Source organism: Gossypium hirsutum, chromosome D11, assembly GCF_007990345.1.
Source record: "Gossypium hirsutum isolate 1008001.06 chromosome D11, Gossypium_hirsutum_v2.1, whole genome shotgun sequence".
NCBI classification, from domain to species: Eukaryota; Viridiplantae; Streptophyta; class Magnoliopsida; order Malvales; family Malvaceae; genus Gossypium; species Gossypium hirsutum.
Genome location: NC_053447.1, coordinates 39,926,996 through 39,950,059, shown reverse-complemented (window position 1 = coordinate 39,950,059; position 23,064 = coordinate 39,926,996). Strand labels below are relative to the sequence as shown.

Sequence of the window (23,064 nt, the reverse complement as noted above, 5' to 3'; positions counted from 1 at the left end):
AATTTGTTCATTAATCTAATAATATAATATCAATTAAATAATAATAACAATAATAATTATTATTATAATAATAAATATCTATTTAATAACAAATATAAATATTACAATTGTACACATATATATTTTACATTTGTATTTTATCATCACCATCCACTTGTCATAATTTCAATTTATTTATCATATAAAAATCTTTTACTAATTAGTAATAAATAATAAAATATCTTTTTACTAATTATATATAAATAATACATATGTACTCATTTAAATTAATACACTTGTATTTTATTTTTACCTTACACTTGTCTTTTCCTAATTTATTTCATGATATAATAATATAATCAATTTAATTTATAATACAATAAAATAATAACAATAATAATATATTTTATAATTAAACAATCATAAAAATCAAAGATTTTTATGCTTTCCCGTCTCATTCATTAGAATAGGCTTAATTGCCTATTTAGTCCCCATTATCTTCTTTTAATCTATAATTAGACTTTCATAACTCATTCAATTCAGTCCTTTTTCCTAATATCTATTAACTAAGCTAAATTCACCCAATTTGAACCTAATTAAACACTCAACTAGACTCATGATTACTCCTAATAATTATTTACGAACTCAGTTTACTAAGACGGAGGAGCTATAACTCACTTTTCCAGTGCTTGTGAATTTTGGGTCATTACATATGTTGTTACGAATAAATTCACGGCAACTCGGTAATTTTCTAGCTTATTAACATACTTACCTACCAAAATCCATTTATCTCTTGACTATATCTCTATGTCAATTCAACCGATTAAACAGATTTTAATAAGCAAATGTGTTAATGCACATACATACTTATGAAATTAAAATAATCTCTTGTACATATCTCCATGTCAATTCAACCAATTAATTTAATCTCATAAGCACATAAAAGATTACGTGAGGTAACATTGTATTTCTACCTTGAAACAGTTTAATCACAATAATCTTGCAAGTTATGCAAGGCTAATGTATTGTTAGATACCATTGCTAATTTAACCCTCAGCTACCTTAGATGATTAAACATGCATTGATGAAGTATTGTGTCAATTAATTACAATTTCAATCCGTTTAAATAATTAATTCATTAGTTACCTTACAATTGTAATGCAAGAATAACTTAATCATGTTTTACTTCATCAAAAATCTTACCGAGGCCTATAACAACACAAACACAACTTTAATAAATTAAGTAGACGAAATGCATTCGACATAATACGAATTAAATTTAAGCCATATTAATTAAATAAAACATATCAACATCACAAATATTCATAGACATGTTCATCATAACAACAACAAAATTAAAAGGATGGGGAACAAGAATCAAATCCAGTGTTTCTCCGTGGCTTGATTAGTTTGCTCCACTCCTCATTCTCCGCTTGTTCTTGTCGAACCGAGGCTTCTACGAACACTGAAATGCTGCTCCAAATGGTGGGATTTATAGGTTTGAGATGATGTTGAAGTGAGAAGCCAAGGGGGGTATTTATAGGTTGAGAACGCTTGATACGAGCCAAAACAACAACAAAATTAAAAGGATGGGGAACAAGAATCAAATCCAGTGTTTCTCCGTGGCTTGATTAGTTTGCTCCACTCCTCATTCTCCGCTTGTTCTTGTCGAACCGAGGCTTCTACGAACACTTAAATGCTGCTCTAAATGGTGGGATTTATAGGTTTGAGATGATGTTGAAGTGAGAAGCCAAGGGGGTATTTATAGGTTGAGAACGCTTGATACGAGTCACAAAGGCCCAACTCAAGCTCAAGAACGTGATGGGCTCAAATTACCACAAGGCCCAATAACGAGGTCAAAGGCCAGGAAAATGCGTACGAAACTAAATGGAATCATTCAAGACTTCATTAGCAAGGCCTTAGATGCGTATACAAAGGAAAAATAAAATCAAGATTTCAAATCTTGGAAATCTTGGACCAAGAAATCGAATCTTGCAGCTAAGGCGCATTGGATCTCAGTTACGAGCATCAACGAACCAATTTCGGGAGAGAACGAATTACAAGCCCAAATGCTTGAAGAAATGACCCAATAAGATGTTCCAAGCCCAATGAAGAAATTTAAATTAGACTTAGTTGAAAATCAGGCAAAATTGTCAAAGTGGCCCGTTAAAAGCCTTGGCCGAATTTTCCTTGAAGTTAATAATTATGTTTTTTTTAGTTTTCCTAATAGGGTTAGGAAAATAGATAGAAGGCCTATAATAAGGCTTGGCCGACCACCTTATACAGAATTACATTGAATTACACATTGAAATCAGATTTTTGTTGAGTGAAAATTCTCTTTGAGTTTCTCCAACAATTTTCTCTTGAGTTTTCTTTGGAAGTAGTTTTAACAATCTTTTTGATTGTGGGAGCCATCTTCAGCCTTCTTCTTTCCATTTTCCTACATTGGAGGGAAGATTAGAGCCATTTGAAGGGAGTTGTGAAATCTTTCTCGAATTCAAGGCTTCTTAGGAATTTTCTTTTTTTTCTTGCTGTTTATTCCTCTTTAATTTTTCTGCTTGTGCCGATTCATTGAATAAATTGTTTTAATCTCTCTTGTTGCATTTCCAGCCCTTTTCAATCTTCAAGAATCTGTTCGGCATCAGTCTTGGGCATCAAGAATCGTTCTTGATTAATAATTCTTCTTTTTCTTGCCGCACAAATCCTAGTTCTACTTCAATTTGGGGTTTCGTGATCTGTTGAGTCTAATTTTTCTGTTTTGTGTTAACTTGTCAGATTCGGCTGATTGGAGACTTTTCTTGAAGTTCAATTTCGTGTTCTTGGCTTCCAAGAATCCCTATTAATAAGTTTTTCAATTCTTGGCTGATTCTTTATTGTTTTGGGTGTTTCGTTTCAGATCTGTTGATTCTAAGTTTAATTTTCTGTTTCGTTTCAGATCCAAGCGTCTAGCGTTTTCATAGGAGTTTTCCGTGACTTGGCAACTCGATCTTGGTCCGCGCGCAACCCTCTATCATTTGGTATCAGATTTTGGGCGTTTTGGGTGTTCTTGGTTGATTTCTAAACTGATCTCCTTTTAAAAATAGTAAATAGCAGTTTTTTACCCAGAAAAAAATTTTGGAAAAAAATTCATTTGAGTGGGTAAACGTTGTCCGATTGATCTGAAATTTTTTATATATATTTTTTGTACTGTGATAGAATATAAAAAAATATTTCCCGTAAAAAAATCAATAGAAAAAGTTAAAAAAATAGAAAAAGACGAAATCAAATAAAAATTAAAAAAATATTCAGCGGGTTGAGTTTAGTGCCAAAACTTTCCAGATAAAATATAAAATATTTAAGGATATTCTAGTTTAAATTTTGTGATTTTTTGAGATCAGAAACACCTCAAACAAAGTTGTCAAGTTACTCCACAGTTTTTTCAGGTTTTTGGGTATCAGCAATTTTTATTGATTCTTAGCTGTAGGTTTTCATTTGTTTTGATTTTATTCTCCCTTTACACTATCTAACACCTTCTTGTTTCTTGTGTTAGTAGGATTTAAAAGTGTGCACAATTCTTCCTCAGTGCGACACAAATCAATTGGTGTCTCGTCACTTTTTTGGACTCCTAGTGCAATTAGGATTATTTTGTAGTTACGGTTCACACACTTTCTAATTGATTGGTATAGAATCTACTAAAGAGCTCACAAGACTAAATTCTACCTCTTTGAGAATTTGATTTTCCTTTTTGAGTGATTAACGGTGAGATTTTTTAAATTTTTTTCGTGAGTGTTGAGTGTTTGTTTTGCAGGTATTCCAAAAGGAAAAAAATAAGATGCCAAAAGAAGGAGACTTTGCCGATTTTCAATGCCTTGCAGTCCGCCGCACCCTTAACATCCAAATGAGAGACGATTTTGATAACCAAAGGAAAAATATTTTCCATTCTAGGTGTTTTATAAAAGGTAACTTATGTTCACTTATTATTGATAGTGGGAGTTGTTCGAATGTAGTTAGCAGTTATTTGGTGGATTCCTTAAAGTTACCTTGTACCAAGCACCTTAAGCCGTATCACCTTCAGTGGCTTAATGAATGCTCGAAAGTTAAAGTTACAAAATAGGCCTTGATTACTTTTAAGCTCAGGAATTACGATGATGAAGTATGGTGTGATGTGGTCCCAATGCATGCGACACACTTGCTCCTTGGACGGCCTTGGCAATTTGGTTGTGATGTTACACACCAAGGCAAGCTCAATAGATACTCTCTTGTGTTTAAAGGCAGAAAATTCACTTTTGCTCCTTTAAATCCCAATGATGTAGATAAAGATCAATTAAAAATGATGAAATTTTGTGAGGGGGTGGGGGAGAAAGGACAAATAAAAAAGACAGAGAGAAAAGAGGCTAGTAGTGAAAAAAAGTCAAAATTTAAATGGCCCAAAGGTGAGTGAATCCGCAAGTGGTAAAACTAGAGTGAAAAATTTAATTGCAACAAAAAAAGATGTGCGGAGAGCCCTACTCAATAAACAGCCTTGTATCCTTGTGAGGTTTAGGCAAAACTATTTATCTCTATCTAACATTAATGAAAATTTTCCTAGTGTGTTTCAATGTCTTTTGCAGGATTATGAGGATGTTTTTAGTGAGTCCCCTAAAGGTTTACCACCTTTACGTGGGATAGAACACTTCCATTGGCCACATATAAAGAAGGATGTCGAAAAGGTATGTTCCAAGTGCATCACATGTAAACAAGCAAAATCTACGGTAATGCCTCACGGCCTTTACACTCCTTTGCCGATTCCTACTTCACCATGGGTAGACTTCTCCATGGATTTTATTCTAGGTTTGCCACGAACTAAGAAAAGAAGAGATAGTATATTTGTTTTTGTTGATAAGTTTTCCAAGATGGCACATTTTATTCCTTGTCACAAAACAGATGATACTACACATGTGGCAGACTTATTTTTTAAAGATGTGGTAAGACTTCATGGCATCCCTAAAACAATTGTTTCCGACAGAGATGTCAAATTCCTTAGCCACTTTTGGAAGATATTGTGGGGTAAGCTTGGTACGAAATTACTGTATTCAACTACATGTCTCCCCCAAACCGATGGCCAAACTGAGGTAGTCAATCGAATTTTAGGAGCCTTATGACGATCTGATATGGGAAAGAACATTAAAAATTGGGAATAATGTTTGCCATTTGTTGAATTTGCATATAATAGATCTATTCATTCTACAACTGGCTATTCACCATTTCAACTTGTTTATGGTTTTAACCCACTAACAGTACTTGATCTTGCGCCATTACCACTAGAACATATTGTTAATTTAGATGGCGAACAGAAAGCTGAGTTGGTGAAATCCTTACACGAGAAGGCTAGACAACGAATAGCCAAAACAAATGACATCAACACCAACAAAGCAAATAAGGGGCGCAAACGGGTTGTCTTTGAACCCGGAGATTGGGTTTGGGTCCATATGAGGAAAGAACGATTTCCTACAAAAAGAAAGACCAAGTTGGATCCAAGAGACGATGGGCCTTTCCTAGTACTCGAGTGGATCAATGATAATGCATACAAAATTGACCTACCCGGTGAGTACAACGTAAGTTCTACTTTTAATGTGGTTGACTTATCTCCATTTGATTTTTCAGATTCGAGGACGAATGTTTTTGAGGAAGGGGGGAATGATATGAGTCACAAAAGCCCAACTCAAGCTCAAGAACATGATGGGCTCAAATTACCACAAGGTCGAATAACGAGGTCAAAGGCCAGGCAAATGCGTATGAAACTAAATGGAATCATTCAAGGCTTTATTAGCAAGGCCTTAGATGCGTATACAAAGGAAAAAGAAAATCAAGATTTCAAATCTTGGAAATCTTGGCCCAAGAAACCGAATCTTGCAGCTAAGGCGCATTGGATCTCAGTTACGAGCATCAACGAACCAATTTTGGGAGAGAACGGATTACAAGCCCAAATGCTTGAAGAAACGACCCAATAAGATGTTCCAAGCCCAATCAAGAAATTTAAATTAGACTTAGTTGAAAAGCAGGCAAAATTGTCAAAGTGGCCAAATTTGTAAAATTTTATTTTTTTAAATACTTAGTTTAATTTTTAGACTTTATGATTAAATTCCTATGTAAAAAAATTCAGCCCAAGAAGCCCATTAAAAGCCTTGGCCGAATTTTCCTTGAAGTTAATAATTAGGTTTGTTTTTAGTTTTCCTAATAGGGTTAGGAAAATAGATAGAATGCCTATAATAAGGCTTGGCCGGCCACCTTATACACAATTACATTGAATTACACATTGAAATCAGATTTTTGTTGAGTGAAAATTCTCTGAGTTTCTCCAACAATTTTCTCTTGAGTTTTCATTGGAAGTAGTTTTAACAATCTTTTTGATTGTGGGAGCCATCTTCAGCCTTCTTCTTGCCATTGCCTTACATTGGAGGGGAGATTAGAGCCGTTTGAAGGGAGTTGTGAAATCTTTCTCGATTTCAAGGCTTCTTAGGAATTTTCTTTATTTTCTTGCTGTTTATTCCTCTTTAATTTTTTGCTTGTGCCGATTCATTGATTAAATTGTTTTAGTCTCTCTTGTAGCATTTCCAGCCCTTTTCAATCTTCAAGAATTTGTTCGGTATCAGTCTTGGGCATCAAGAATCATTCTTGATTCATAATTCTTCTTTTTCTTGCTGCACAAAACCTAGTTCTACTTCAATTTGGGGTTTCGTGATCTGTTGAGTCTAATTTTTCTGTTTTGTGTTTACTTGTCAGATTCAGCTGATTGGAGACTTTTCTTGAAGTTCAATTTCCTGTTCTTGGCTTCCAAGAATCCCTATTAGTAAGTTTTTCAATTCTTGGCTGATTCTTTATTGTTTTGGGTGTTTCGTTTCAGATCTGTTGATTCTAAGTTTAATTTTCTGTTTCGTTTCAGATCCAAGCGTCTAGCGTTTTCATAGGAGTTTTCCGTGACTTGGCAACTCGATCTTGGTCCACACGCAACCCTCTATCAACACTGCTAAAAATAGCCAAAATCAGTAGCCAAAGACTCCCCCCATGGCAGGCCACACATATGGCATGTTTGATGATTTCAAACATGTTATTTAAGGTAGGGGCAAATCTAGAAAGGCATAAATAGTGGAGGGGTTTGAATGCAATTTGAAGGAGTCTTCAAGGGCCATTTGAAAGCCAAATAACCAGCCAAGCAAGCTGATTGGGTCAGCATGTGGGATGTTTTTGGGCTGCCTAGTGCTCGGTTGGATTGATTTTCTCGGTTCAGCTCAACTGGGCCATTTTTAATTATGAATTAATAATAAATTATTTAACCCAAATTAAATTGGATTAAAATTAAAATTAATTATATTATGAATTAATACACATAATTTGGAGTGTCTTAGGCTGAAAAATTAATTCGCCTTGATGGTTCAAATTGCTTCTCGGTTTTGCACTTCTAGCAGTGTCTACCGAGTTATTTTTTGCCCTTTGTGCAAATCCGTCGAAAATGATCAAAATTAATCAAAATTTATTATAAAATTAAGTAAAATTCAACATGTTCATAATTTAAGTACAATTTAATTTTTTTATAATAATTAAATATTTTTCGACAAGAATTTTATCGAAATTGCTTGAATTTGAGTTAAAAAATGCATGAAAGAGTGTGTATATTTTCGTGTTTCCTCACCCCCAAACTTAATTCATTGCTCTTTCCAAGTAAGGCACAAATTTGAAAAGAGTTTCTCAAAAACACCTTTGAAAAATTTATTCAGAAAAACATTCTTCCCAAAAATAAGAAATTTGATAATTATACTACTTAAGTATACATATCATTCAACTTAATCTCAAAAACTATTATGATAGCAAAAATAAAATAAATGTTTACTCAATAAAGACATGCTAAATTCCTACCAATTTGATTTTATTTCCTTATTCAAGATTAAGCTGCAATCATTAAGTTTAACTTATGCCTTTATATGTTGAACATAGCAATTTCTCTCCACTAATTTAGGTAGCATAGAAACTTGAATCAATAGGTCTTTATAAAGGTTGTAACGTGGCTAAGTTAGGGGTAAGTACAAGATAGATAAATTTAGGCTAAAAACCCTAGACTCAGCTTCAATTGGACCTTCGGAATAATTACCTTCAATACACCAACTTATTTTGCTTTCACATGTTTTTTTGTACTCTATTTTCTTTCAAGTACATATGCTTTTTTTTGTGCATTTCATACTTCTTTTCAACTCCCCTAAACTTATTTTCAAAGAACATTTTCAATATTACTGAATCTAGTGTTTGAGAAAATTTAAAGATAATTAAGAGAAAAGTGATGGCTAAATATTGCAAGGGTCAAAATAAAATTAGGCCATATAGTCTCAAAGTTGGGTTTCAAGGGATAAAAATTCATCATGGTTGGCTTGAAAAGCTCAAACGGTCCAAAAAAAAGTTGCCTAAATTATTTCCAACTTCTCATGCTTCCTAGGAATTCGCCTCAAGAAACTACTAAGTCAATTCTAGAGACTTAAACTTTCATGCATGCCTACTAGAGAACTAAAAATTTTATGGTACGATTTGCATGCTTTATTAAAAATACATTTATGTCATATTTCAGTTAACATAACAATTATTAAAATAATCAAACTTTATTCATACTAAGTTTAGCGTACTTAACAAAGTTTCAAATTTTTGAACAAAATATAACCTAATCATAACTGAAAGAAAAATTTATTCTGAGTGGAAGTAATTTCATTTTTTTTCAAATTTTCAGTCCCCCCTACTTAAGATGAACAATGTCCTCATTGTTTAAAAGTGAATAAATACTATACACCAGGTAGGATTCTAGAAAAGACGAGGTGAGTCAATTTGACTGCTTAAGTACCAAGCTCTCTCTAGCTCCAATCCTAGACATGTATATATCTATTGCCACACTTTGTATTTGCGACTTTTTCATTTTTTTTATTCATGAATTCCACATCTTGTTTTATTATGCGAAAATAAAAATTCCTAGTAAAACCTAATCCTAAAATATTAAATAACCTAAGAAAATAAATAAAATAAAGTCAAGATCCCCCCTTTTTATTTATTTGTAAATCCCTTCGAATTAGACTCATCCTTTGCTCCATCGTCTTTGTTTTTGCATGCATCGCTTTGCTCCCTCATCGATTGTGGACTCCATGGTTCAAATATGAAATTTGGAAACTCAGGCACAAATATAAACGGGTCATTTTATATTTTCGTAAGAGCGCTTTTTATTGAGTCAACCCGTATTTTTGAATATCTCCAGTCAGCTTGTTGCTGCCACTGCATATGTTGCATGATATCCATCAATTTTGATAGCTCTTCTCGAAGATCTGGGCGAGGCGATTGAGTTCTTCGCTAGTGGTGTCAAATATTCTCTTGATTCTGTGAACAGAAACTTCTATCAATTCGCTTATGATCAAATTCACATAAAATTCACGAACTAACTCCTCATTTACACTAGGTCTTTTCTCACAAAACAACTCTCAATTGAGAGCTTCAACAACTTGTCAAATGCGCGCCATAAAATCAATATAGTTGCTTTCTTTCAGTGTAAAGACCTTTTCTGGATGCATTTGTTGATTCTTGGAAATACTTTCGTATCTCGGATTGGCTGCCTCACAGTGAAATTTATTTTATCATTCATCAATTTGAGCTGCAGCACGAGTTCTCTTGCGAGGCATGATTAACCTGAACATAAGATGAAAATAAATATTTTCTCAAAAATTTAATTTGTATAAAATATTAATAATTCAATAAATTAAAAAATAAAATTATTAAAATAAAATTAAAATTTAGGAGAAAAATCTGTCTCACCATCTTTTTATAAACGTTAAGAACTCAAAGAAAATAAACCTAAAGCAAAAGAGGTCGGTTTAGGAATGTTTGTAGGGTGTATTGATGGTGTGGTATGACAGGCAAGGGTGTTGGGGCGAGTAGCTAGGTGCGGCGGTGTGAGCAGATACGTGGGCAACATGCGACACTGTCAGGTGATCCTTGCACGAGCAACAGGACATGCGTGTGCTGCGCGGATGCGGGGAAGTGGGCAAAAAGCAGGTGCGTCGACCAGGCCTGATGAGCTGCTAGTGCTGGAGGCACGTGTGAGCAAGTGCGTAAGGGTCAGTGTGGCACGAGCTGGAGTAGCAGCGTGAGCTGCTGGTGCGCACGTAAGCTGCTGATCGAATGGGGCTGCCGGTTGGTGTTGTGGCTAGGGAGTTTGGAGTTGCGGCACTAGGTGATTTGGTTGGTTTTTGGATGCTAGATTTGATTGAGGGATGAGTGAAAAAAAATGGAAAAGGTGGTTGAAATTTATAGTGAGAGAAAAAGGAGTTTAATTAGAATTCTTAGAACAAATTAATAATTAAGATATTCCAAGTTCTAATTGTACATAGAGTTAACAACAATTAATAATTAATATAATGCAAATTAAATTATTATTTGCTCTTAATTTATTAAAAATAAATACTTATTAATTTAAATATGATCAAATTTAAACTAATCCTAATTCTATGCAAAATTGATAATAACTAATACATATTATAATAGATATAATTATATATTAATGATTATCATCTTATTTATTAAATTAAAAACATTTATTCTAGATGCCTTTTGAAAATATGTACAAAAAGAGACATCTAATTTTTTAATATTTACTAAAATAATAACAAAATTTTGAAAATAGTTCAATTAAGTACATAGACTTAAAAAAAACTTTGAAATTGAGTTGCAATTTAAAACTTGGATCAAAATTGACCCTTTTATTTGAAAACCTAAAACTTTATTTTGCCAATTAGGAAATAATCTCTCGAAAAATTATGTTAAAATCAATTCTTAAGAAAGATTGAAGGGGTCACAAGCGGTCCCGCTTAAGTTTTAATCTCCTAGACAGAATTTATTTAAACATACTAATCCCGAAAATATACCCTAAATCATTTATTTAAAAAGGAAAACAAGAAAATTTAATCATTTGATAAAATAAACGAGATTTGATCCTATTGAATTTTATCTCCCCAGTAATATTTTAAGCGCTGAGCATAAACTCGAAAATTACCTCCCTTGTTTTGAAGTTCGACAACTCCATATGGATAAACTTGGTGAATCGTAAATGGACCAGACCAACGTGATTTGAACTTACCTAGAAAGAACCTTAATCTAGAATTAATTAACAAGACTTGATGACCTGCTTCAAATTCTCGAACCCGAATGTGTTTGTCATGCCATTTTTTAAGTCTTTCCTTGAGTAATTTGGCATTCTCGTATGAGAACATGCAAAACTCTTCTAACTCATTGATTTGGAACATTTGTTTCTCCTTAGCAAGCTTCAGATCCAAGTTGAGTTGTTGGAGAGCCCAATAAGCTTTGTGTTCTTACTCCAAGGGTAGATGACAGGCTTTCCCAAAGACCAACCTATAGGGTGACATCCCTAAAGGTGTCTTCTATGCTGTCCTGTAGGCCCAAAGCATCATCCAGTCTTTTGGACCAAACTCGTCGGTTCGGGCAAACTACGTTCTCAAGTATGGCTTTGATCTCCTTGTTTGCCAGTTCAGTTTGCCCATTCGTCTACAGGTGGTAAGTTGTGGCAACCTTGTGCTTCACTCCAAGTTTTTCGAGTAACCATTTCAACCACTTGTTCACAAAATGAGACCCTTCATCACTGATGATGGCTCTTGGGGTTCCAAACCTTGTGAACACATGCTTCTGCAAAAACTTCATTACAACCTTAGCATTGTTCATCGGATATGCCTCATCCTCAACCCACTTAGACACGTAGTCTACTACTACCAATATGTACTTGAGACCAAAAGACAGAGGGAAAAGACCGAGAAAGTCAATACCCCAAACATTAAATAATTCTACCTCAATGAGGTCTGTTCGAGACATCTCATTTCTGTTGGTGACGTTTCCAACCCTTTGGCATTGATTGCAACTCATTATGTAAGCAAACATGTCTTTAAATAGTGTCGGTCAAAAGAATCTGGTTTCCAATACTTTGGTCGCAATACGTGTACTTACGAAGTGTCCCCTACTCGGAGCTGAATGGAAATGATATAGAATCTTACGTACTTCATCTTCTGCCATGCATCTCCTAATTATTTGATTTGCACACTTTTTGAACAAGTATGGTTCTTCCCAAAAATAATACTTCACGTCTTATCAATCGGCATCAAACCACAAGCTAAATAGTTAGAAATATCAACAAACTAAGGGGTATTATGGACATGATTTACCTTCAGTATGTGTTTATCTGGAAATGTCTCCTAAATGGGTATAAGTGGAGAATTCCCTTCTTGCGTCTCCAATCTGGACAACTGGTCTACTACTTGGTTTTCTACTCCCTTTCGATCTTGAATTTCTAGATCAAACTCTTGAAGTAGAAGTACACATCGGATCAGTCTCAGCTTAGCGACTTTCTTGGCAAGTAAATACTTAATTGCCAAATGGCTCGTATAAACAGTCACTTTGGTACCTACAAGATAAAACTGAAACTTGTCAAAATCAAACACAATAGCAAGTAACTCTTTCTCTATTACCATATAATTCAGTTGAGCTCCTGTTAGAGTTCGAGTTGCGTAGTAGATGGGATGAAAAAATTTGTTCCTTTGCTGGCCCATGACAGCTCCTGTCGCGAAGTCACTTGCATCACACATCAATTCAAATGGCAAATCCTAGTCTAGTGTGATGGTTATGGGTGCCGAAACTAATCGACTCTTCAAATATTTGAAAGCTCTTAAGCACTACTCATCAAATTTGATTGTCGTGTCCTTCTCTAATAATTTTCATAAAGGTTTAGAAACTTTGTAGAAGTCATCGACAAATCTTCGATAGAAACAGGCATGGCCCAAAAAGCTCCTAACACCTTTTATAGATGTTGGAGGTGGGAGTTTCTCAATAACGTTTACCTTTGCTTTATCTACCTCAATTCCATGTCTCGTTATTCAATGCCCTAGAATAATACCCTCTCGTACCATGAAATGACACTTTTTTCAGTTGAGTACGAGGTTTGTTCCTTCACATCACCTTAGTACATTGGCTAGATTGGCTAGACAATCATTATTTGTATCTCTGAATGCTAAAAAATCATCCATAAAGACTTCCAAGTATTTCTCAACCATGTCTGTAAAAATAGACATCACACATCTTTGAAATGTAGCAGATGCATTACATATACCAAATGACATACATAAATGCGCACGTACCGTATGGGCAGGTGAATGTTGTCTTATGTTGATCTTCTGGTGCTACTGTAATCTGATTATACCCCGAGTATCCATTGAGAAAATAGTAATAGTCTCACCCCACGAGTCTATCTAGCATCTGGTCCAAAAACGGCAAAGAAAAGTTATCTTTCCTAGGGCCTTGTTCAACTTCCGATAATCGATGCAAATTCCCCATCTCGTAAATGTTCTAGTCGGTATCAACTCGTTATTCTCATTCTCAATGATCGTAATACCTCCTTTCTTTAGCATGCATTGAACTGGACTTACCCATGAACTGTCTGAGATGGGGTAAATTGTACCCTCATCTAACCACTTGATGATTTCTTTCTTTACCACGTCTTTCATGATGGGGTTCAGTCTTCGTTGTCCATCAATCGTCCCTTTCTCGCCATCTTCTAGAATGATCTTGTTTATGCATAAAAATGGACTAATTCCGCGAATATCGACTATGGTCCATCCGATAACCTTCTTGAATTGTTTCAATACTAAGATGAGTGTTTGTTCTTGCTCAATGGTTAATTTCGCTGAAATAATTACAGGCAAAGTAAAAGTGTTACCTAAATAAACATATTTTAAATATGAAGGAAGTACCTTGAGTTCTAATTTAGGTGGCTCTTTAATTGACGCTTTTGGTTGGCCATAATCCCTATTCTCTAACTAAAAAGATTCAAAACGGGATTGCGGATTAAATCTCGTTTGATTAGCTTCTAGCAAAGCTAAGTATTCATCCCCTCTTCATCATTTGGAGGGTTTGATGTCATAATTTCTTCCAATAGGTCCTCAACATAGTTGATTTCCTTATCTATGATTAATTCCTCTAATTCGAAAACGGCAGAACAATCATCAATTGTGTCAGGAAACCGCATAGACTTAAAAACATTAAATGTTACCTGGTCGTCTTGAACACGCATAGTAAGCTCGCCCTTCTGCACATCAATGAGGGTCATTTTGGTTTCTAGGAAAGGTCTTCCTAGGATGATTGGCACTTCTTTATTTGCTTCAAAGTCTAGAACCACAAACTCGACAGGAAAAATAAATTTGTCTACAAGTACCAATATGTCCTCGATTTTTCCTTCTTGATGTGCTAAGGATCGATCTGTTAATTGAATTGTAATCGTAGTAGGTCTAACTTCACCTATCCCCAACTTTCTAAATATTGACATGGGCATCAAGTTGATACTCGCACCCAAGTCACATAATGCCTTACCACAATATGTTGTTTCAATGTTGCAAGGTATGGTAAAACATCTAGGATCCTTCAACTTTGGGGGTAGTTTGTCTTGAAGATATGCACTGCATTCCTTTGTTAGGGCTACCATTTCAAATTCTCTAAGTCTTCATTTTTTTAGATAGGATATCCTTCATGAATTTGACAGAGTTCGGCATTTTTCAAGTGCTTCAACCAATGGGATGTTGATATGAAGTTGGTTGAGTACGTCTAGGAACTTCTTGAATTGAATTTCCTGCTTCTGCTTCTGAAGCCTTTGAGGGTAGGGTGGTGGTAGCTTCTTTACTAGAATTGGTTGATTCGTCTTCTATGGCAATTCTGTATCTAACGAAGTTGTTAGTTTATCAAAATTAGCTGGTTCAGAAGTTACCTTATCAAATTTTGTAGATTCAGGTTCCGGTGAAACTGGAATTTCAACACTCTGTTGAACTTCCTCTGAGCCTTGAGCATCAGTTGGCTCATTTTCAACTTTGACAGTGTTGGGCTCTAATGTCTTTTCACTCCTTAATGTCAACACTTTACAATGCTCCTTCCCTGGATTTCTCAGATTCTTTGTATCACTAGGTAAAACACCTTGTGGTCGGTTTCTGAGTTCAGTTGCAAGCTAACCCATTTGATTCTCTAAATTCCTTAGAGTGACGTCATTTTTTATCATGTATGCCTTCAGTAGGTTCTCTAAGCTATTGGACGGTTCAGCCTGGGTTGGTTTCTGAACTTGTTAGGGGAAACCAGGTGGTTGAGTCGGTCTAGGTTGGGCGTAAGTGTTACTGGTTCCACCCCTTAGTTACTTCTAGAAAAATTCGGGTGGTTTCGCCACAATGGGTTATAAAAATTGGACTGCAGTCCTGGCCTTCCTTGATTTTGGTTCTAGTTACCTATGTAATACACGGATTCTAGGTTCGATGGACATTCTTCAAACAAATGTCCTTCCCCATAATAGATACAGGCTACATTTTCAAATTGATTCGGTAGTTGTGTTGCAAAACTATTAGACCCATTAGTGGTAAGATTTTTAAGCACTGAGAATATTGGGGATACCTGAGATGTGAGTGAAGTAAGAGCATCTACTTCATGTATTCTAGCTACTTGTCTTCCTAACACTACTCGATAGGTTGGCCATTGATAATTGTTATTGGCAATCCTCTCAATGATTTCATAAGCCTTATTATAAGACATAGAAATGAGAGCACCATTAACAGAAGCGTCCACTAACATCCTCGTGTGGGCATTGAAACCATTATAAAACGTCTCAAGTTGGATGCAATGTGGGATTCTGTGATGAGGGAAATTTCGTAATAATTCTGTTTACCTTTCCCATGCCTCATACAATGACTCATCATCCATTTGTTGGAAAGTAGTGATCTCGTTCCTCAACTTAGCATTCTTGCTAGGGAAAATACTTCACGAGGAATCTTTCTGCTAAATTTTGTCATGTGGAAATTGAATTTGGTGGCAATAAGTTCAACCAGGCTCAAGCTCTGTCACTTAGTGAGTATGGGAATAGCTTCAATCATAATGCATCTTCGGGTACTCCGGCTAACTTGAAAGAATCGCTCACCTCCATGAACAATCTTAAGTGCAGGTGCATATCTTCGGTAGGCATTCCATTGAATTGGCCCACTCTCTGAAGCATTTGGAACATGACTGGCTTCAGCTTGAACAGTTGTGCCTTGATTTCATTTTATATGATAATTCTTATAATAACACTCAAATTCATTCTTATAATCTTTTAATTTCATTTTATATGATAATTCTTTAACTTTTACATTTTATTCAATTTAGTCCCTAAAACCGAAACAAGTATAACTTTCACAATTGAGCTTCTTTTTTCATTCAAATTTCAATTATGTCCTTCTACAGCCCTCAAAAATATAAATTTACATAAATCTAATGTCACTTTTTACATATTCATAATTTAGTCCTTAAATCCAAATTTTACTTTATCAAATAATCCTTAAACATTTCATAGCTTCCAAATCTACCTTTTTCTATCAAAAACATCTAAAATTCATCAATGACAAGATTTAAAATCTTTAACAGTTTTGGAAACGGAGATATGAGTTAGCTAGACTTAATTACAACAACATCAAAAACATAAAAATTACAAAAACAAGCTTAGAATTTCATATCATGCAATGGTTGAATGTAAATAAACTTGAAACTCATTTTCTCCCCCTTAGGTTCTGTGGAAAAGACAATAGAATGAAGAAGTGTCTATTTTTCTTTTCATTTTATTATTTATATTAAGATTAATATATAATTATTATGATTAATCCTAATTAACACTTAATTAATAAACAATAACTCTACGTAACAACTTTTGGTGGGTGATAGTTTGCTATCACCGGCATTTGACCATTTAATAATGGTCTAGTTATCTAATTGATCCTTCAATTAATTAAAATTCTATAGAAATTAACTTTTACAATTTTTATGATTTAGTCCTTATACCCTAATTAATCATCCAATCATTAAAATTTTTGTACCAAAATTAAATACACCTATATAGAAACTCCGTAAATATTTAATACAAATATTTATGGAATCAATTTATGAAAATGAGGTCTATCTCATTTTCCAAAACCACTTGACTTTATGATCGAACCACTTGTACTTAACTAATTATCCAATTGAATAAAATTATCAAATCAAAATTCACTATATCATAATAGTTAACTCATAAATATAAATAATAATATTTACGGGCTCCCTCTTCAGAATTGTGGTATTAAAACCACTATTTTTGACACCACTAAAAAATGACCTGTTACAGGTTTGATAGTTGTCTCCAACCGATTCAGCTTCTCCAAAATTTGTTGATATTTATATTCCTCACTGATTATTTTCATGGTTGGAGGTTTTGGCTTGTACGCAAATCTCTCACTTGGCCACATGTATGAGTTCATTGTCATACCATTTATAACTTGATAAGCTCTCTCATGAATGTGGTGCATAAGAGATCCTCTGGCCGCTCCGTCTATACTGGCTTTGATATTACCGTGTACCCCGTTATAAAATATTTGAATCTGGAGCCATTCTTGCAATCCATGATGGGGGCACTTATGTATCATTGATTTGAATCGTTCCCTTGTTTCGTACAATGTTTCTCCTTCAAATTGTTTAAAATTTGCGATGTCACGTCTGAGCTGAATGGTGCGACTAATCGGGAAAATTTTATGAAGAATTTTTTTTACTAATTCATCCCATGCTGTGATGGATCCTAGTTCGAGGGGATCTAATAATTCGACGGTGTTGTCACATAATAAAAATGGAAATAATCAAAGACGAACATCATCATCGATTACTCTGTTATATTTGAAAGTGTCGCACAATTGAAGGATCCTCTATATTTCCTTTGAACTATAATGTATTCTGGATCATCTAGATTGTGGCCATATTTATCTAGAATTTATTTCCATTCATAGTCGGCCTTTCAATACTGCCTCCCATGGCATCTAGCGTAGGTAGTGCAAACTCACGCAACATTCGTTGAGCCATCAGTAGCTCTCCACGGGTTCTCTTAGGGTAAATCAATTATCGCGGTTGGATCATCGTTTTTTACTTGTCGGTGACACCTTAGGAGTTGTTTTGAATCAAGGTACGACTCGATAGGGATGTTTTCGCTTTAAGTCATACACCAAAATTTAATACAGAAAAATAAAAATTAGCAATTAAATTAAAAAAATGAAAGAAATCGTATTTATAAATTTTATTTTTTCCTATTTATCTTATTAATTGCAAAAAATAAAATTTAGATTAAATGTTGAAACCTCCACGGTAACTTGACTGTTGCTAAACGTGCGAACGTTTGGACAGAAATATTGCTGTAAAATATATGAAAATAATACAGTGATGTTTGCAAGTACACAGGTTAAATTATAATATAGTAAATGTTACAACGGAACATAGAGAAGTATTCTAAGGATCGTACCCAAGGGAGGACGAATTAAATCCTAAATCTACTTCTACAATAATAAGTCTAAATAGTAATAATTAAAATTTATATTACGACACTCAACAAAAGAGATAAAAAAATCATAAACTAAATTCAACTAAATTAAATAACAGAAAATAAACAAACAACTAAATTAGATTAACATGTAGAAGATTAACTCGTTTCAGTGGTTGTAATTAACATCATAATTTGGGTTTAAATGGAATTAACTATTAATTAACCAGTATTACCTCCCGACCTCTACTAATTAACTAATTAACTAATCAACAAGTACTCGCTTATCTCCCGACCCCACTTTCCCTACCGAGACAAATCATGATTTACTTAGCAAACTTATCTCTCGACCTCGTTTAACCTAGTTGACTTCCTAGGGCTGTCAATCCTAGGGTTTAAGCATACATGTTTTAAAACCAATTAATTCCTTCAGGAAACGCATATTCTTCCATTAACTAATCCCACATCCACTCATTAATCTTCCTAGAGACTTAGCCTCTCATGGATCTAGATGTCATAACTCTTAGATTTAATTTAAACATAAAAAAGAACACAAATAAATTAAATAAGAGAAAGGTAAAAAATTGCTCAATCAATTGAATCGCATGTGATCGTAATGACATAATCTCGTAATCGTTAACGAACCTAGTAAAAAACAACAAAGTATCTTGAAACGGAAAAGAAAATAAACTTAAAACCTAAGTCTACTAACTACAGCTTCTAAAGGCTTGCCCACATGTTGGCCACAACCTTTCTATTTATACTAATGTTTAGAAACCCTAATTAGGTCTATTACAAACTCTAATATCGAAAATAATTGATTGCACAGACGATTTTAGCCTTTGCAGTACTTGTGTCCCACGTTCAACCCTATGTCCCAACACACCTTGATTGTGTCATGACACAACATCAATTTCCCAAACTAGCAGTTGTGGCTTCTCGTGGAGCGTCTTGAAAAGCTCGTGCTACACTTGAGTGTGATCCTTAAGGCTATCGAGCTACTAAATACACATCCTTCACACTCAATTAAACAGATTAAAACTACCTAAGGCCCGAATTGGCCTAATAGATCAACTAACATCAAATATTGTGTAAAAATGCTTATTCCTAAACAACAAAAGCTGAAAATGTGATAATTAATTATAAAACAACTAGAAAACAAGCCTCCTAAGTGTCGAAATGTACTAAAACTGCCACCACGTTTGGCGGTAGGTCACCAATTTACATTTATAGTCCCTATTAGCATGACTCATACTCAAATGGATACATGGATTCCAACCAACACACCAATTTGACACCCATTGCCTCATTGGAATGTTTAAAGTATATAGATTATGCCCAATGCACATTGGTATAACCGAAGTAAAAGTTGTGTTCAACACTCATTGGAACGTCTGAAGGAAAATGCATTTAGCAGTCATCGACATATAGTCGAAGTAACTCGTACCCAATCTATCCTATGGCATGCCAACTATATCTAGCTTTGCTTGAACAATTAATAAGGTAACCAATTTCCCAATTTCATTAAATAGTTCGATTCATGTTCCATCATTCTCAATCCATCACCATTTCATCATATCATATAACATGTTTCAATTCAATTCCATACCAAGTATTATATATCAATTAAATCATGCTACTTTCTATTCTATTGAATTCGGTCCATTATCTCAACATTCGATCTTAATCATAGCAATTCAATTCAAACGAACATTATCAACTCACCTCAATACCACATTATGCAAAATATCATGAATATGTAATAATTAGATTGATCTCAAATCATAGAAATATAAACCAAAATCTCGTGTCACTCGTCGTCAACTCTGGTTTTTCCTTTCCCTTTCGATGGCTCGACGTCTTCTTTGGCTATGAATGATAATTCAAAAACTAAACAATATCAAATTTCATCCAATTCACATTCAAATACAAAGTCAAGAATATTTTGCATTTTATTCAATTTAGTCCCTAAACTCGGGATTTGCATAACTTCCAATATATAGCTTCGAATTAAAATATGGTTTCAACTTATTCATTAGGGACCCTATACTTTCTATTCCTAACATTATTTCATAACAAGTTTTATTTTATTCAATTTTGTCCTTAATGTAGCAAAGCTAACAACAAATCTTATTAAGTTTTACAATTTCTCAACAATGGAAACTTATCAAAATTTTAATAGTTGGACAAATTAATACATGAGCTAGCTAAATCAAGCTCTCATGGTAACAAATTTATAAAAATCAAACAAAAATGATTTAGAGACTTACTTATAATGGTGATTGAATGATGAATAAAGCTTGAAGGTTTTTCTTCTTTTGGTTTTAATGGTGGACGATGCTAAAGGATGAAGATGAAAACTTTTTTTCATCTTTCTCCACTAAAATTTAGCTTATATACTTAGGTTAATTTGTAATTAAGTTTAATTAATTAGTTTAATCTTTGTTAATTATTCGTTAATCATCAATTTGTTAATTCTAATGGCATCCACCATATCATCCACTAACATTTATTCTAAATTGGTTTATTAACCATTTTAGTCTCTTGAATGATTGCTATCTAAGTTCTCAAGTATTTTCTTAATTAAAAATCTATAGCGATTGAATTTTACAATTTAGTCCCTACACCATAATTAATCACATTTCTAGCTAAATTACTCAATTCAATTCCAATATATTTTTATACTAACTCTGTAAATTTTCCTATTTAATATTTATGAACTCGTTTTACGGAAATAAGATTCCAAAATCGCATTTTTGACACCATTAGAAACCAGGTCGTTACAAGAAAATTTTTATTTTAGTATTTTTTTAGTGCATTTAGTGTATTATATTTTTAAAAAAAATTATTTTTAAATAAAAAACTAATCTAAAAAATCAAATATGGGCAGGTAAGGTCAGGCTGTGCTCGAGCTTGAAAAATTGGTCTAGATACCTTGCATGCATGAGCACCTCTATATGTTAATTATTATAATATATTACTGTTTATTATTATACTGGTTAAAATATGCTCCAAGTCCCTATATTTTTCTTACATTTGAAAGTTAGCCCTCCTACTATAATGTTATATCATATCATATAGTATATAATATGTTAATAGTTTATATATATATGCATCAATGATTAAGCATTATAATATCATGTAATACTATATCTTTTATTGTAATCTATATTATAATAATAGTTATATATAATAGCAATACATTATATATTACTTATTATATATATTACCGTTTATTATTCTACTAGTTGAAATATGCTCTAAGTCTATATTTTTCTTACATTTAAAAGTTAGCTCTCTCACTATATTATATTATATATATAATATCATATCATATCATATCATATATTAATAGTTTATATATATGCACTGATGATTAAACATTATAATATCACATGTAATATTTTATCTTTTATTATAATCTATATTATAATAATATTTATATATGTATTAATCTTTTTAGTAATAGTTATATTATATTATTATTTTATGTATTAGTAATATACTAATTTAGTATATCTGTTTAATGTTAGATTAGGTAATTAGTTTCGGTAATAGTTGTATAATATATTATTATACGATCAATAAAGTTTAATTTTATAGATTTTAATAATTATTATACATATATAATTATAGTATTAAAAATATTTTATATTAAATTTAAAGTTTTTAAAAATGTATTTCACTTTATAATTTAACATAAAAATATTATTAATTAATTTCCTATTAATAAAATTTTAATATAAATATGCAATGCTTAAGAATACATTTTCAAAAAAAAAGATTATCATTTATTTATATTTTAAGTAATATCATAAAATTATATTAATTATTAATCTTTATTATGGTTGTTTAGTTATAAAATCAAGCTTTAAGTCGGATTTATCTTGGGCTCGGGTCAGATCAGTCTTAGGGTTTCTTAGGCTCAAGTTTTGTCGAGCTTGGATTTTCTCGGGCTCGGGCTTTTCTGATCTCAAATCGGCATGGGTGGGCTTTCAGGCTTGAGCTTGTTTTGCCAACTCTACTCTAGCATGAAAGTTGCAATTTGCTCCTCCACAGAAGCAACTTTCTTTTGGACCTTTCAATTTGGATGGTTAAGGGGTTAAGGATCTTGCATAACTTCATCATCATCATCGTGCTCTCTCCAATTTTTATGAATAGTGGATTGGGTCATACCTTTCAGTTCAAGCGGAAGGGGTAATTCATCATCTTTGGCAACATCCTTGGTTGCACGCAACTCTGCAATTAGACGCTCATTACAAGTATTCTCCAGTTCCAATAGGTGTTGGCGCTCCTCCTGTTCTTGGAACTGACGGTGCTGAGCTAGAAACTACTCCTTCATTAGACACATTTTCTCTTGCATATTAGTAACTTGGCATTGGGAACTAGGGAGTTGTTGCTACTAGGAGGCTTGATTTGGTGGAATAGTCATAGTAATAGGTTGAGGTTGGCAAGGAAAACAATAGAGTAGTTTCTCTAGAAGGTCATCTCTAAGGGCTTGTGGATTAGCAAAGGAAGATGGAGTGTTAGGGGACTGAAGGTGATACCATAGTGGCAGGGTTAGCCAAGGGAGTAGAAACAAGAATATTGAGGATGTTCATAAGCTAGGAAAGGGCCTCCATGGGGGTAATGTTGGGCGAGTTGTCATTTTAGTGCTAGGATTCTAGGTTTGGGGTGAGGGGAGTTTAGTGTTGACGTCGTCATTAGTT

At 33.6% G+C, this 23,064-nt stretch overlaps 2 non-coding genes across 2 annotated transcripts; both read left to right on the top strand.

Annotated features, from left to right (window-relative positions):
• Positions 1–15,676: 15,676 nt before the first annotated feature.
• On the top strand, positions 15,677–15,783 carry LOC121223960 (small nucleolar RNA R71). The gene has a single exon (XR_005921424.1). It is a non-coding gene; the product is annotated as a small nucleolar RNA R71 (small nucleolar RNA).
• A 1,665-nt stretch (positions 15,784–17,448) lies between these two features.
• Positions 17,449–17,554, top strand: LOC121223909 (small nucleolar RNA R71). The gene has a single exon (XR_005921376.1). It is a non-coding gene; the product is annotated as a small nucleolar RNA R71 (small nucleolar RNA).
• Positions 17,555–23,064: the final 5,510 nt, after the last annotated feature.